A 14519-nucleotide genomic window follows, 5' to 3' on the forward strand; every position below is an offset into this window, starting at 1 on the left:
GGGTTTCACAGAGGGAATGCTGTAGATTTCACAGAGAGAATGGCATAGGTATCACAGAGGGAATGCAGTAGATTTCACAGAGAGAATGTCGTGGGTTTCACAGGGGGAATGCTGTAGATTTCACAAAGAGAATGTCGTGGGCTTCACAGGGGGAATGCTGTAGATTTCACAGAGAGAATGCCGTGGGTTTCACAGAGGGAATGCAGTAGATTTCACAGAGAGAATGCCATGGGTTTCACAAGGGAATGCTGTAGATTTCACAGAGAGAATGCCATGGGTTTCACAGAGGGAATGCTATAGATTTCACAGAGAGAATGTTGTGGGCTTCACAGGGGAAATGCTGTAGATTTCACAGAGAGAATGCCCTGGGATTCACAGAGGGAATGCTGTAGATTTCAGAGAGAGAATGCCATGGGTATCACAGAGGGAATGCGGTAGATTTCACAGAGAGAATGCCGTGGGTTTCACAGAGGGAATGCAGTAGATTTCACAGAGAGAATGCCATGGGTTTCACAGGGGAATGCTGTAGATTTTACAGAGAGAATGCCATGGATTTCACAGGGGGAATGCAGTAGATTTCACAGAGAGAATGCCGTGGGTTTCACAAAGGGAATGCAGTAGATTTCACGGAGAGAATGCCGTGGGTTTCACAGAGGGAATGCTGTAGATTTCACAGAGAGAATGCCATGGGTTTCACAGAGGGAATTCTGTAGATTTCACAGAGAGAATGCCGTGGGTTTCACAGGGGGAATGCAGTAGATTTCACAGAGAGAATGCCATGGGTTTTCACAGTGGGAATGCAGTAGATTTCACAGAGAGAATGTAGTGGGCTTCACAGGGGGAATGCTGTAGATTTCACAGAGAGAATGTCGTGGGCTTCACAGGGGGAATGCTGTAGATTTCACAGAGAGAATGCCCTGGGTTTCACAGAGGGAATGCTGTAGATTTCAGAGAGAGAATGCCATGGGTATCACAGAGGGAATGCGGTAGATTTCACAGAGAGAATGCCGTGGGTTTGACAGAGGGAATGCAGTAGATTTCACAGAGAGAATGCCATGGGTTTCATAGGGGAATGCTGTAGATTTCACAGAGAGTATGCCATGGATTTCACAGGGGAATGCAGTAGATTTCACAGAGAGAATGCCGTGGGTTTCACAAAGGGAATGCAGTAGATTTCACGGAGAGAATGCCGTGGGTTTCACAGAGGGAATGCAGTAGATTTCACAGAGAGAATGTCGTGGGCTTCACAGGGGGAATGCTGTAGATTTCACAGAGAGAATGTCGTGGGCTTCACAGGGGGAATGCTGTAGATTTCACAGAGAGAATGCCATGGGTTTCAGAGAGGGAATGCTGTAGATTTCAAAGAGAGAATGCCATGGGTGTCACAGAGGGAATGCGGTAGATTTCACAGAGAGAATGCCATAGGTATCACAGAGGGAATGCAGTAGATTTCACAGAGAGAATGCCGTGGGTTTCACAGAGGGAATGCAGTAGATTTCACAGAGAGAATGCCATGGGTTTCACAGTGGGAATGCTGTAGATTTCACAGAGATAATGCCGTGGGTTTCACAGCGAGAATGCAGTAGATTTCACAGAGAGAATGTCGTGGGCTTCACAGTGGGAATGCTGTAGATTTCACAGAGAGAATGCCGTGGGCTTCACAGGGGGAATGCTGTAGATTTCACAGAAAGAATGTCGTGGGCTTCACAGGGGGAATGCTGTATATTTCACAGAGAGAATGTCGTGGGCTTAACAGGGGGAATGCTGTAGATTTCACAGAGAGAATGCCATGGGTTTCAGAGAGGGAATGCTGTAGATTTCAAAGAGAGAATGCCATGGGTTTCACAGAGGGAATGCGGTAGATTTCACAGAGAGAATGCCGTGGGTTTCACAGTGGGAATGCTGTAGATTTCACAGAGAGAATGCCATAGGTATCACAGAGGGAATGCAGAAGATTTCACAGAGAGAATGTCGTGGGCTTCACAGAGGGAATGCTGTAGATTTCACACAGAGAGAATGCCATGGGTTTTAGAGAGGGAATGCTGTAGATTTCAAAGAGAGAATGCCATGTGTATCACAGAGGGAATGCGGTAGATTTCACAGAGAGAATGCCGTGGGTTTCAGAGAGGGAATGCTGTAGATTTCAAAGAGAGAACGCCATGGGTATCACAGAGGGAATGCTGTAGATTTCACAGAGAGAATGCCATGGGTTTCACAGAGGGAATGTTTTAGATTTCACAGAGAGAATGCCATGGGTATCACAGGGGGAATGCGGTAGATTACACAGAGAGAATGCCATGGGTTTCACAGGGGGAATGCTGTAGATTTCACAGAAAGAATGCCGTGGGTTTCACAGCGGGAATGCAGTAGATTTCACAGAGAGAATGCCATGGGTTTCATAGGGGAATGCTGTAGATTTCACAGAGAGTATGCCATGGATTTCACAGGGGGAATGCAGTAGATTTCACAGAGAGAATGCCGTGGGTTTCACAAAGGGAATGCAGTAGATTTCACGGAGAGAATGCCGTGGGTTTCACAGAGGGAATGCAGTAGATTTCACAGAGAGAATGTCGTGGGCTTCACAGGGGGAATGCTGTAGTTTTCACAGAGAGAATGTCGTGGGCTTCACAGGGGGAATGCTGTAGATTTCACAGAGAGAATGCCATGGGTTTCAGAGAGGGAATGCTGTAGATTTCAAAGAGAGAATGCCATGTGTGTCACAGAGGGAATGCGGTAGATTTCACAGAGAGAATGCCATAGGTATCACAGAGGGAATGCAGTAGATTTCACAGAGAGAATGCCGTGGGTTTCACAGAGGGAATGCAGTAGATTTCACAGAGAGAATGCCATGGGTTTCACAGTGGGAATGCTGTAGATTTCACAGAGAGAATGCCGTGGGTTTCACAGCGAGAATGCAGTAGATTTCACAGAGAGAATGTCGTGGGCTTCACAGGGGGAATGCTGTAGATTTCACAGAGAGAATGCCGTGGGCTTCACAGGGGGAATGCTGTAGATTTCACAGAAAGAATGTCGTGGGCTTCACAGGGGGAATGCTGTATATTTCACAGAGAGAATGTCGTGGGCTTCACAGGGGGAATGCTGTAGATTTCACAGAGAGAATGCCATGGGTTTCAGAGAGGGAATGCTGTAGATTTCAAAGAGAGAATGCCATGGGTATCACAGAGGGAATGCGGTAGATTTCACAGAGAGAATGCCGTGGGTTTCACAGTGGGAATGCTGTAGATTTCACAGAGAGAATGCCATAGGTATCATAGAGGGAATGCAGAAGATTTCACAGAGAGAATGTCGTGGGCTTCACAGGGGGAATGCTGTAGATTTCACAGAGAGAATGCCATGGGTTTCAGAGAGGGAATGCAGTAGATTTCAAAGAGAGAATGCCATGTGTATCACAGAGGGAATGCGGTAGATTTCACAGAGAGAATGCCGTGGGTTTCAGAGAGGGAATGCTGTAGATTTCAAAGAGAGAACGCCATGGGTATCACAGAGGGAATGCAGTAGATTTCACAGAGAAAATGCCGTGCGTTTCACAGAGGGAATGCAGTAGATTTCACACAGAGAATGCAATAGATTTCACAGGGGGATTGCTGTAGATTTCACAGAGAGAATGCCATGGCTTTCACAGGGGGAATGCAGTAGATTTCACAGAGAGAATGCCCTGGGTTTCACAGGGGGAATGCTGCAGATTTCACAGAGAGAATGCCATGGGTTTCACAGGGGGAATGCCATGGGTTTCACAGAGGGAATGCTGTAGATTTCACAGAGAGAATGCCATAGGTATCACAGAGGGAATGCAGTAGATTTCACAGAGAGAATGCCGTGGGTTTCACAGAGGGAATGCAGTAGATTTCACAGAGAGAATGCCATGGGTTTCACAAGGGAATGCTGTAGATTTCACAGAGAGAATGCCATGGGTTTCACAGAGGGAATGCTATAGATTTCACAGAGAGAACGCCATGGGTATCACAGAGGGAATGCAGTAGATTTCACAGAGAGAATGCCGTGGGTTTCACAGAGGGAATGCAGTAGATTTCACAGAGAGAATACCTTGGGTTTCACAGAGGGAATGTTTTAGATTTCACAGAGAGAATGCCATGGGTATCACAGGGGGAATGCGGTAGATTACACAGAGAGAATGCCATGGGTTTCACAGGGGGAATGCTGTAGATTTCACAGAAAGAATGTCGTGGGCTTCACAGGGGGAATGCTGTAGATTTCACAGAGAGAATGCCATAGGTATCACAGAGGGAATGCAGTAGATTTCACAGAGAGAATGCCGTGGGTTTCACAGAGGGAATGCAGTAGATTTCACAGCGAGAATGCCATGGGTTTCACAAGGGAATGCTGTAGATTTCACAGAGAGAATGCCATGGGTTTCACAGTGGGAATGCTGTAGATTTCACAGAGAGAATGCCGTGGGTTTCACAGCGGGAATGCAGTAGATTTCACAGAGAGAATGCCATGGGTTTCACAGTGGGAATGCTGTAGATTTCACAGAGAGAATGCCTTGGGTTTCACAGAGGGAATGTTTTAGATTTCACAGAGAGAATGCCATGGGTATCACAGGGGGAATGCGGTAGATTACACAGAGAGAATGCCATGGGTTTCACAGGGGGAATGCTGTAGATTTCACAGAAAGAATGTCGTCGGCTTCACAGGGGGAATGCAGTAGATTTTACAGAGAGAATGCCGTGGGCTTCACAGGGGGAAGGCTGTAGATTTCACAGAGAGAATGTCGTGGGCTTCACAGGGGGAATGCTGTAGATTTCACAGAAAGAATGTCGTGGGCTTCACAGGGGGAATGCTGTAGATTTCACAGAGAGAATGTCGTGGGCTTCACAGGGGGAATGCTGTAGATTTCACAGAGAGAATGCCATGGGTTTCAGAGAGGGAATGCTGTAGATTTCAAAGAGAGAATGCCATGGGTATCACAGAGGGAATGCGGTAGATTTCACAGAGAGAATGCCGTGGGTTTCACAGTGGGAATGCTGTAGATTTCACAGAGAGAATGTCGTGGGCTTCACAGGGGGAATGCTGTAGATTTCACAGAGAGAATGCCATGGGTTTCAGAGAGGGAATGCTGTAGATTTCAAAGAGAGAATGCCATGGGTGTCACAGAGGGAATGCGGTAGATTTCACAGAGAGAATGCCATAGGTATCACAGAGGGAATGCAGTAGATTTCACAGAGAGAATGCCGTGGGTTTCACAGAGGGAATGCAGTAGATTTCACAGAGAGAATGCCATGGGTTTCACAGTGGGAATGCTGTAGATTTCACAGAGAGAATGCCGTGGGTTTCACAGCGAGAATGCAGTAGATTTCACAGAGAGAATGTCGTGGGCTTCACAGGGGGAATGCTGTAGATTTCACAGAGAGAATGCCGTGGGCTTCACAGGGGGAATGCTGTAGATTTCACAGAAAGAATGTCGTGGGCTTCACAGGGGGAATGCTGTATATTTCACAGAGAGAATGTCGTGGGCTTCACAGGGGGAATGCTGTAGATTTCACAGAGAGAATGCCATGGGTTTCAGAGAGGGAATGCTGTAGATTTCAAAGAGAGAATGCCATGGGTATCACAGAGGGAATGCGGTAGATTTCACAGAGAGAATGCCGTGGGTTTCAGAGAGGGAATGCTGTAGATTTCAAAGAGAGAACGCCATGGGTATCACAGAGGGAATGCAGTAGATTTCACAGAGAAAATGCCGTGCGTTTCACAGAGGGAATGCAGTAGATTTCACACAGAGAATGCCATAGATTTCACAGGGGGATTGCTGTAGATTTCACAGAGAGAATGCCATGGCTTTCACAGGGGGAATGCAGTAGATTTCACAGAGAGAATGCCCTGGGTTTCACAGGGGGAATGTTGCAGATTTCACAGAGAGAATGCCATGGGTTTCACAGGGGGAATGCCATGGGTTTCACAGAGGGAATGCTGTAGATTTCACAGAGAGAATGCCTTAGGTATCACAGAGGGAATGCAGTAGTTTTCACAGAGAGAATGCCGTGGGTTTCACAGAGGGAATGCAGTAGATTTCACAGAGAGAATGCCATGGGTTTCACAAGGGAATGCTGTAGATTTCACAGAGAGAATGCCATGGGTTTCACAGAGGGAATGCTATAGTTTTCACAGAGAGAACGCCATGGGTATCACAGAGGGAATGCAGTAGATTTCACAGAGAGAATGCCGTGGGTTTCACAGAGGGAATGCAGTAGATTTCACAGAGAGAATGCCATGGGTTTCACAAGGGAATGCTGTAGATTTCACAGAGAGAATGCCATGGGTTTCACAGAGGGAATGCTATAGATTTCACAGAGAGAACGCCATGGGTATCACAGAGGGAATGCAGTAGATTTCACAGAGAGAATGCCGTGGGTTTCACAGAGGGAATGCAGTAGATTTCACAGAGAGAATGCCATGGGTTTCACAGTGGGAATGCTGTAGATTTCACAGAGAGAATGCCGTGGGTTTCACAGCGGGAATGCAGTAGATTTCACAGAGAGAATGCCATGGGTTTCACAGTGGGAATGCTGTAGATTTCACAGAGAGAATGCCTTGGGTTTCACAGAGGGAATGATTTAGATTTCACAGAGAGAATGCCATGGGTATCACAGGGGGAATGCGGTAGATTACACAGAGAGAATGCCATGGGTTTCACAGGGGGAATGCTGTAGATTTCACAGAAAGAATGTCGTGGGCTTCACAGGGGGAATGCTGTAGATTTCACAGAGAGAATGCCGTGGGCTTCACAGGGGGAAGGCTGTAGATTTCACAGAGAGAATGTCGTGGGCTTCACAGGGGGAATGCTGTAGATTTGACAGAAAGAATGTCGTGGGTTTCACAGGGGGAATGCTGTAGATTTCACAGAGAGAATGTCGTGGGCTTCACAGGGGGAATGCTGTAGATTTCACAGAGAGAATGCCATGGGTTTCAGAGAGGGAATGCTGTAGATTTCAAAGAGAGAATGCCATGGGTATCACAGAGGGAATGCGGTAGATTTCACAGAGAGAATGCCGTGGGTTTCACAGTGGGAATGCTGTAGATTTCACAGAGAGAATGTCGTGGGCTTCACAGGGGGAATGCTGTAGATTTCACAGAGAGAATGCCATGGGTTTCAGAGAGGGAATGCTGTAGATTTCAAAGAGAGAATGCCATGGGTGTCACAGAGGGAATGCGGTAGATTTCACAGAGAGAATGCCATAGGTATCACAGAGGGAATGCAGTAGATTTCACAGAGAGAATGCCGTGGGTTTCACAGAGGGAATGCAGTAGATTTCACAGAGAGAATGCCATGGGTTTCACAGTGGGAATGCTGTAGATTTCACAGAGAGAATGCCGTGGGTTTCACAGCGAGAATGCAGTAGATTTCACAGAGAGAATGTCGTGGGCTTCACAGGGGGAATGCTGTAGATTTCACAGAGAGAATGCCGTGGGATTCACAGGGGGAATGCTGTAGATTTCACAGAAAGAATGTCGTGGGCTTCACAGGGGGAATGCTGTATATTTCACAGAGAGAATGTCGTGGGCTTCACAGGGCGAATGCTGTAGATTTCACAGAGAGAATTCCATGGGTTTCAGAGAGGGAATGCTGTAGATTTCAAAGAGAGAATGCCATGGGTATCACAGAGGGAATGCGGTAGATTTCACAGAGAGAATGCCGTGGGTTTCACAGTGGGAATGCTGTAGATTTCACAGAGAGAATGCCATAGGTATCACAGAGGGAATGCAGAAGATTTCATAGAGAGAATGTCGTGGGCTTCACAGGGGGAATGCTGTAGATTTCACAGAGAGAATGCCATGGGTTTCAGAGAGGGAATGCTGTAGATTTCAAAGAGAGAATGCCATGTGTATCACAGAGGGAATGCGGTAGATTTCACAGAGAGAATGCCGTGGGTTTCAGAGAGGGAATGCTGTAGATTTCAAAGAGAGAACGCCATGGGTATCACAGAGGGAATGCAGTAGATTTCACAGAGAAAATGCCGTGCGTTTCACAGAGGGAATGCAGTAGATTTCACACAGAGAATGCCATAGATTTCACAGGGGGATTGCGGTAGATTTCACAGAGAGAATGCCATGGCTTTCACAGGGGGAATGCAGTAGATTTCACAGAGAGAATGCCCTGGGTTTCACAGGGGGAATGCTGCAGATTTCACAGAGAGAATGCCATGGGTTTCACAGGGGGAATGCCATGGGTTTCACAGAGGGAATGCTGTAGATTTCACAGAGAGAATGCCATAGTTATCACAGAGGGAATGCAGTAGATTTCACAGAGAGAATGCCGTGGGTTTCACAGAGGGAATGCAGTAGATTTCACAGAGAGAATGCCATGGGTTTCACAAGGGAATGCTGTAGATTTCACAGAGAGAATGCCATGGGTTTCACAGAGGGAATGCTATAGATTTCACAGAGAGAACGCCATGGGTATCACAGAGGGAATGCAGTAGATTTCACAGAGAGAATGCCGTGGGTTTCACAGAGGGAATGCAGTAGATTTCACAGAGAGAATGCCATGGGTTTCACAGTGGGAATGCTGTAGATTTCACAGAGAGAATGCCGTGGGTTTCACAGCGGGAATGCAGTAGATTTCACAGAGAGAATGCCATGGGTTTCACAGTGGGAATGCTGTAGATTTCACAGAGAGAATGCCGTGGGTTTCACAGCGGGAATGCAGTAGATTTAACAGAGAGAATGCCATGGGTTTCACAGTGGGAATGCTGTAGATTTCACAGAGAGAATGCCTTGGGTTTCACAGAGGGAATGTTTTAGATTTCACAGAGAGAATGCCATGGGTATCACATGGGGAATGCGGTAGATTACACAGAGAGAATGCCATGGGTTTCACAGGGGGAATGCTGTAGATTTCACAGAAAGAATGTCGTCGGCTTCACAGGGGGAATGCTGTAGATTTCACAGAGAGAATGCCGTGGGCTTCACAGGGGGAAGGCTGTAGATTTCACAGAGAGAATGTCGTGGGCTTCACAGGGGGAATGCTGTAGATTTCACAGAAAGAATGTCGTGGACTTCACAGGGGGAATGCTGTAGATTTCACAGAGAGAATGTCGTGGGCTTCACAGGGGGAATGCTGTAGATTTCACAGAGAGAATGCCATGGGTTTCAGAGAGGGAATGCTGTAGATTTCAAAGAGAGAATGCCATGGGTATCACAGAGGGAATGCGGTAGATTTCACAGAGAGAATGCCGTGGGTTTCACAGTGGGAATGCTGTAGATTTCACAGAGAGAATGTCGTGGGCTTCACAGGGGGAATGCTGTAGATTTCACAGAGAGAATGCCATGGGTTTCAGAGAGGGAATGCTGTAGATTTCAAAGAGAGAATGCCATGGGTGTCACAGAGGGAATGCGGTAGATTTCACAGAGAGAATGCCATAGGTATCACAGAGGGAATGCAGTAGATTTCACAGAGAGAATGCCGTGGGTTTCACAGAGGGAATGCAGTAGATTTCACAGAGAGAATGCCATGGGTTTCACAGTGGGAATGCTGTAGATTTCACAGAGAGAATGCCGTGGGTTTCACAGCGAGAATGCAGAAGATTTCACAGAGAGAATGTCGTGGGCTTCACAGGGGGAATGCTGTAGATTTCACAGAGAGAATGCCGTGGGCTTCACAGGGGGAATGCTGTAGATTTCACAGAAAGAATGTCGTGGGCTTCACAGGGGGAATGCTGTATATTTCACAGAGAGAATGTCGTGGGCTTCACAGGGGGAATGCTGTAGATTTCACAGAGAGAATGCCATGGGTTTCAGAGAGGGAATGCTGTAGATTTCAAAGAGAGAATGCCATGGGTATCACAGAGGGAATGCGGTAGATTTCACAGAGAGAATGCCGTGGGTTTCAGAGAGGGAATGCTGTAGATTTCAAAGAGAGAACGCCATGGGTATCACAGAGGGAATGCAGTAGATTTCACAGAGAAAATGCCGTGCGTTTCACAGAGGGAATGCAGTAGATTTCTCACAGAGAATGCCATAGATTTCACAGGGGGATTGCTGTAGATTTCACAGAGAGAATGCCATGGCTTTCACAGGGGGAATGCAGTAGATTTCACAGAGAGAATGCCCTGGGTTTCACAGGGGGAATGCTGCAGATTTCACAGAGAGAATGCCATGGGTTTCACAGGGGGAATGCCATGGGTTTCACAGAGGGAATGCTGTAGATTTCACAGAGAGAATGCCATAGGTATCACAGAGGGAATGCAGTAGTTTTCACAGAGAGAATGCCGTGGGTTTCACAGAGGGAATGCAGTAGATTTCACAGAGAGAATGCCATGGGTTTCACAAGGGAATGCTGTAGATTTCACAGAGAGAATGCCATGGGTTTCACAGAGGGAATGCTATAGATTTCACAGAGAGAACGCCATGGGTATCACAGAGGGAATGCAGTAGATTTCACAGAGAGAATGCCGTGGGTTTCACGGAGGGAATGCAGTAGATTTCACAGAGAGAATGCCATGGGTTTCACAAGGGAATGCTGTAGATTTCACAGAGAGAATGCCATGGGTTTCACAGAGGGAATGCTATAGATTTCACAGAGAGAACGCCATGGGTATCACAGAGGGAATGCAGTAGATTTCACAGAGAGAATGCCGTGGGTTTCACAGAGGGAATGCAGTAGATTTCACAGAGAGAATGCCATGGGTTTCACAGTGGGAATGCTGTAGATTTCACAGAGAGAATGCCGTGGGTTTCACAGCGGGAATGCAGTAGATTTCACAGAGAGAATGCCATGGGTTTCACAGTGGGAATGCTGTAGATTTCACAGAGAGAATGCCTTGGGTTTCACAGAGGGCATGTTTTAGATTTCACAGAGAGAATGCCATGGGTATCACAGGGGGAATGCGGTAGATTACACAGAGAGAATGCCATGGGTTTCACAGGGGGAATGCTGTAGATTTCACAGAAAGAATGTCGTGGGCTTCACAGGGGGAATGCTGTAGATTTCACAGAGATAATGTCGTGGGCTTCACAGGGGGAATGCTGTAGATTTCACAGAAAGAATGTCGTGGGCTTCACAGGGGGAATGCTGTAGATTTCACAGAGAGAATGCCATGGGTTTCAGAGAGGGAATGCTGTAGATTTCAAAGAGAGAATGCCATGGGTATCACAGAGGGAATGCGGTAGATTTCACAGAGAGAATGCCGTGGGTTTCACAGTGGGAATGCTGTAGATTTCACAGAGAGAATGTCGTGGGCTTCACAGGGGGAATGCTGTAGATTTCACAGAGAGAATGCCATGGGTTTCAGAGAGGGAATGCTGTAGATTTCAAAGAGAGAATGCCATGGGTGTCACAGAGGGAATGCGGTAGATTTCACAGATAGAATGCTATAGGTATCACAGAGGGAATGCAGTAGATTTCACAGAGAGAATGCCGTGGGTTTCACAGAGGGAATTCAGTAGATTTCACAGAGAGAATGCCATGGGTTTCACAGTGGGAATGCTGTAGATTTCACAGAGAGAATGCCGTGGGTTTCACAGCGAGAATGCAGTAGATTTCACAGAGAGAATGTCGTGGGCTTCACAGGGGGAATGCTGTAGATTTCACAGAGAGAATGCCGTGGGCTTCACAGGGGGAATGCTGTAGATTTCACAGAAAGAATGTCGTGGGCTTCACAGGGGGAATGCTGTATATTTCACAGAGAGAATGTCGTGGGCTTCACAGGGGGAATGCTGTAGATTTCACAGCGAGAATGCCATGGGTTTCAGAGAGGGAATGCTGTAGATTCCAAAGAGAGAATGCCATGGGTATCACAGAGGGAATGCGGTAGATTTCACAGAGAGAATGCCGTGGGTTTCACAGTGGGAATGCTGTAGATTTCACAGAGAGAATGCCATAGGTATCACAGAGGGAATGCAGAAGATTTCACAGAGAGAATGTCGTGGGCTTCACAGGGGGAATGCTGTAGATTTCACAGAGAGAATGCCATGGGTTTCAGAGAGGGAATGCTGTAGATTTCAAAGAGAGAATGCCATGTGTATCACAGAGAGAATGCGGTAGATTTCACAGAGAGAATGCCGTGGGTTTCAGAGAGGGAATGCTGTAGATTTCAAAGAGAGAACGCCATGGGTATCACAGAGGGAATGCAGTAGATTTCACAGAGAAAATGCCGTGCGTTTCACAGAGGGAATGCAGTAGATTTCACACAGAGAATGCCATAGATTTCACAGGGGGATTGCGGTAGATTTCACAGAGAGAATGCCATGGCTTTCACAGGGGGAATGCAGTAGATTTCACAGAGAGAATGCCCTGGGTTTCACAGGGGGAATGCTGCAGATTTCACAGAGAGAATGCCATGGGTTTCACAGGGGGAATGCCATGGGTTTCACAGAGGGAATGCTGTAGATTTCACAGAGAGAATGCCATAGGTATCACAGAGGGAATGCAGTAGATTTCACAGAGAGAATGCCGTGGGTTTCACAGAGGGAATGCAGTAGATTTCACAGAGAGAATGCCATGGGTTTCACAAGGGAATGCTGTAGATTTCACAGAGAGAATGCCATGGGTTTCACAGAGGGAATGCTATAGATTTCACAGAGAGAACGCCATGGGTATCACAGAGGGAATGCAGTAGATTTCACAGAGAGAATGCCGTGGGTTTCACAGAGGGAATGCAGTAGATTTCACAGAGAGAATGCCATGGGTTTCACAGTGGGAATGCTGTAGATTTCACAGAGAGAATGCCGTGGGTTTCACAGAGGGAATGCAGTAGATTTCACAGAGAGAATGCCATGGGTTTCACAAGGGAATGCAGTAGATTTCACAGAGAGAATGCCATGGGTTACACAGTGGGAATGCTGTAGATTTCACAGAGAGAATGCCTTGGGTTTCACAGAGGGAATGTTTTAGATTTCACAGAGAGAATGCCGTGGGTTTCACAGAGGGAATGCAGTAGATTACACAGAGAGAATGCCATGGGTTTCACAGGGGGAATGCTGTAGATTTCACAGAAAGAATGTCGTGGGCTTCACAGGGGGAATGCTGTAGATTTCACAGAGAGAATGCCGTGGGCTTCACAGGGGGAAGGCTGTAGATTTCACAGAGAGAATGTCGTGGGCTTCACAGGGGGAATGCTGTAGATTTCACAGAAAGAATGTCGTGGGCTTCACAGGGGGAATGCTGTAGATTTCACAGAGAGAATGTCGTGGGCTTCACAGGGGGAAGGCTGTAGATTTCACAGAGAGAATGTCGTGGGCTTCACAGGGGGAATGCTGTAGATTTCACAGAAAGAATGTCGTGGGCTTCACAGGGGGAATGCTGTAGATTTCACAGAGAGAATGTCGTGGGCTTCACAGGGGGAATGCTGTAGATTTCACAGAGAGAATGCCATGGGTTTCAGAGAGGGAATGCTGTAGATTTCAAAGAGAGAATGCCATGGGTATCACAGAGGGAATGCGGTAGATTTCACAGAGAGAATGCCGTGGGTTTCACAGTGGGAATGCTGTAGATTTCACAGAGAGAATGCCATAGGTATCACAGAGGGAATGCAGTAGATTTCACAGAGAGAATGCCGTGGGATTCACAGGGTGAATGCTGTAGATTTCACAGAGAGAATGTCGTGGGCTTCACAGGGGGAATGCTGTAGATTTCACAGAGAGAATGCCGTGGGCTTCACAGGGGGAATGCTGTAGATTTCACAGAGAGAATGCCGTGGGTTTCACAGCGGGAATGCAGTAGATTTCACAGAGAGAATGCCGTGGGTTTCACAGTGGGAATGCTGTAGATTTCACAGAGAGAATGTCATAGGTATCACAGAGGGAATGCAGTAGATTTCACAGAGAGAACGCCATGGGTATCACAGAGGGAATGCAGTAGATTTCACAGGGGGAATGCCATGGGTTTCACAGAGGGAATGCTGTAGATTTCACAGAGAGAATGCCATAGGTATCACAGAGGGAATGCAGTAGATTTCACAGAGAGAATGTCGTGGGATTCACAGGGGGAATGCTGTAGATTTCACAAAGAGAATGTCGTGGGCTTCACAGGGGGAATGCTGTAGATTTCACAGAGAGAATGCCGTGGTTTTCACAGAGGGAATGCAGTAGATTTCACAGAGAGAATGCCATGGGTTTCACAAGGGAATGCTGTAGATTTCACAGAGAGAATGCCATGGGTTTCACAGAGGGAATGCTATAGATTTCACAGAGAGAACGCCATGGGTATCACAGAGGGAATGCAGTAGATTTCACAGAGAGAATGCCGTGGGTTTCACAGAGGGAATGCAGTAGATTTCACAGAGAGAATGCCATGGGTTTCTCAGTGGGAATGCTGTAGATTTCACAGAGAGAATGCCGTGGGTTTCACAGCGGGAATGCAGTAGATTTCACAGAGAGAATGCCATGGGTTTCACAGTGGGAATGCTGTAGATTTCACAGAGAGATTGCCTTGGGTTTCACAGAGGGAATGTTTTAGATTTCACAGAGAGAATGCCATGGGTATCACAGGGGGAATGCGGTAGATTACACAGAGAGAATGCCATGGGTTTCACAGGGGGAAT

Source organism: Hypanus sabinus, chromosome 8 (genome assembly GCF_030144855.1).
Source record: "Hypanus sabinus isolate sHypSab1 chromosome 8, sHypSab1.hap1, whole genome shotgun sequence".
NCBI lineage: Eukaryota > Metazoa > Chordata > Chondrichthyes > Myliobatiformes > Dasyatidae > Hypanus > Hypanus sabinus.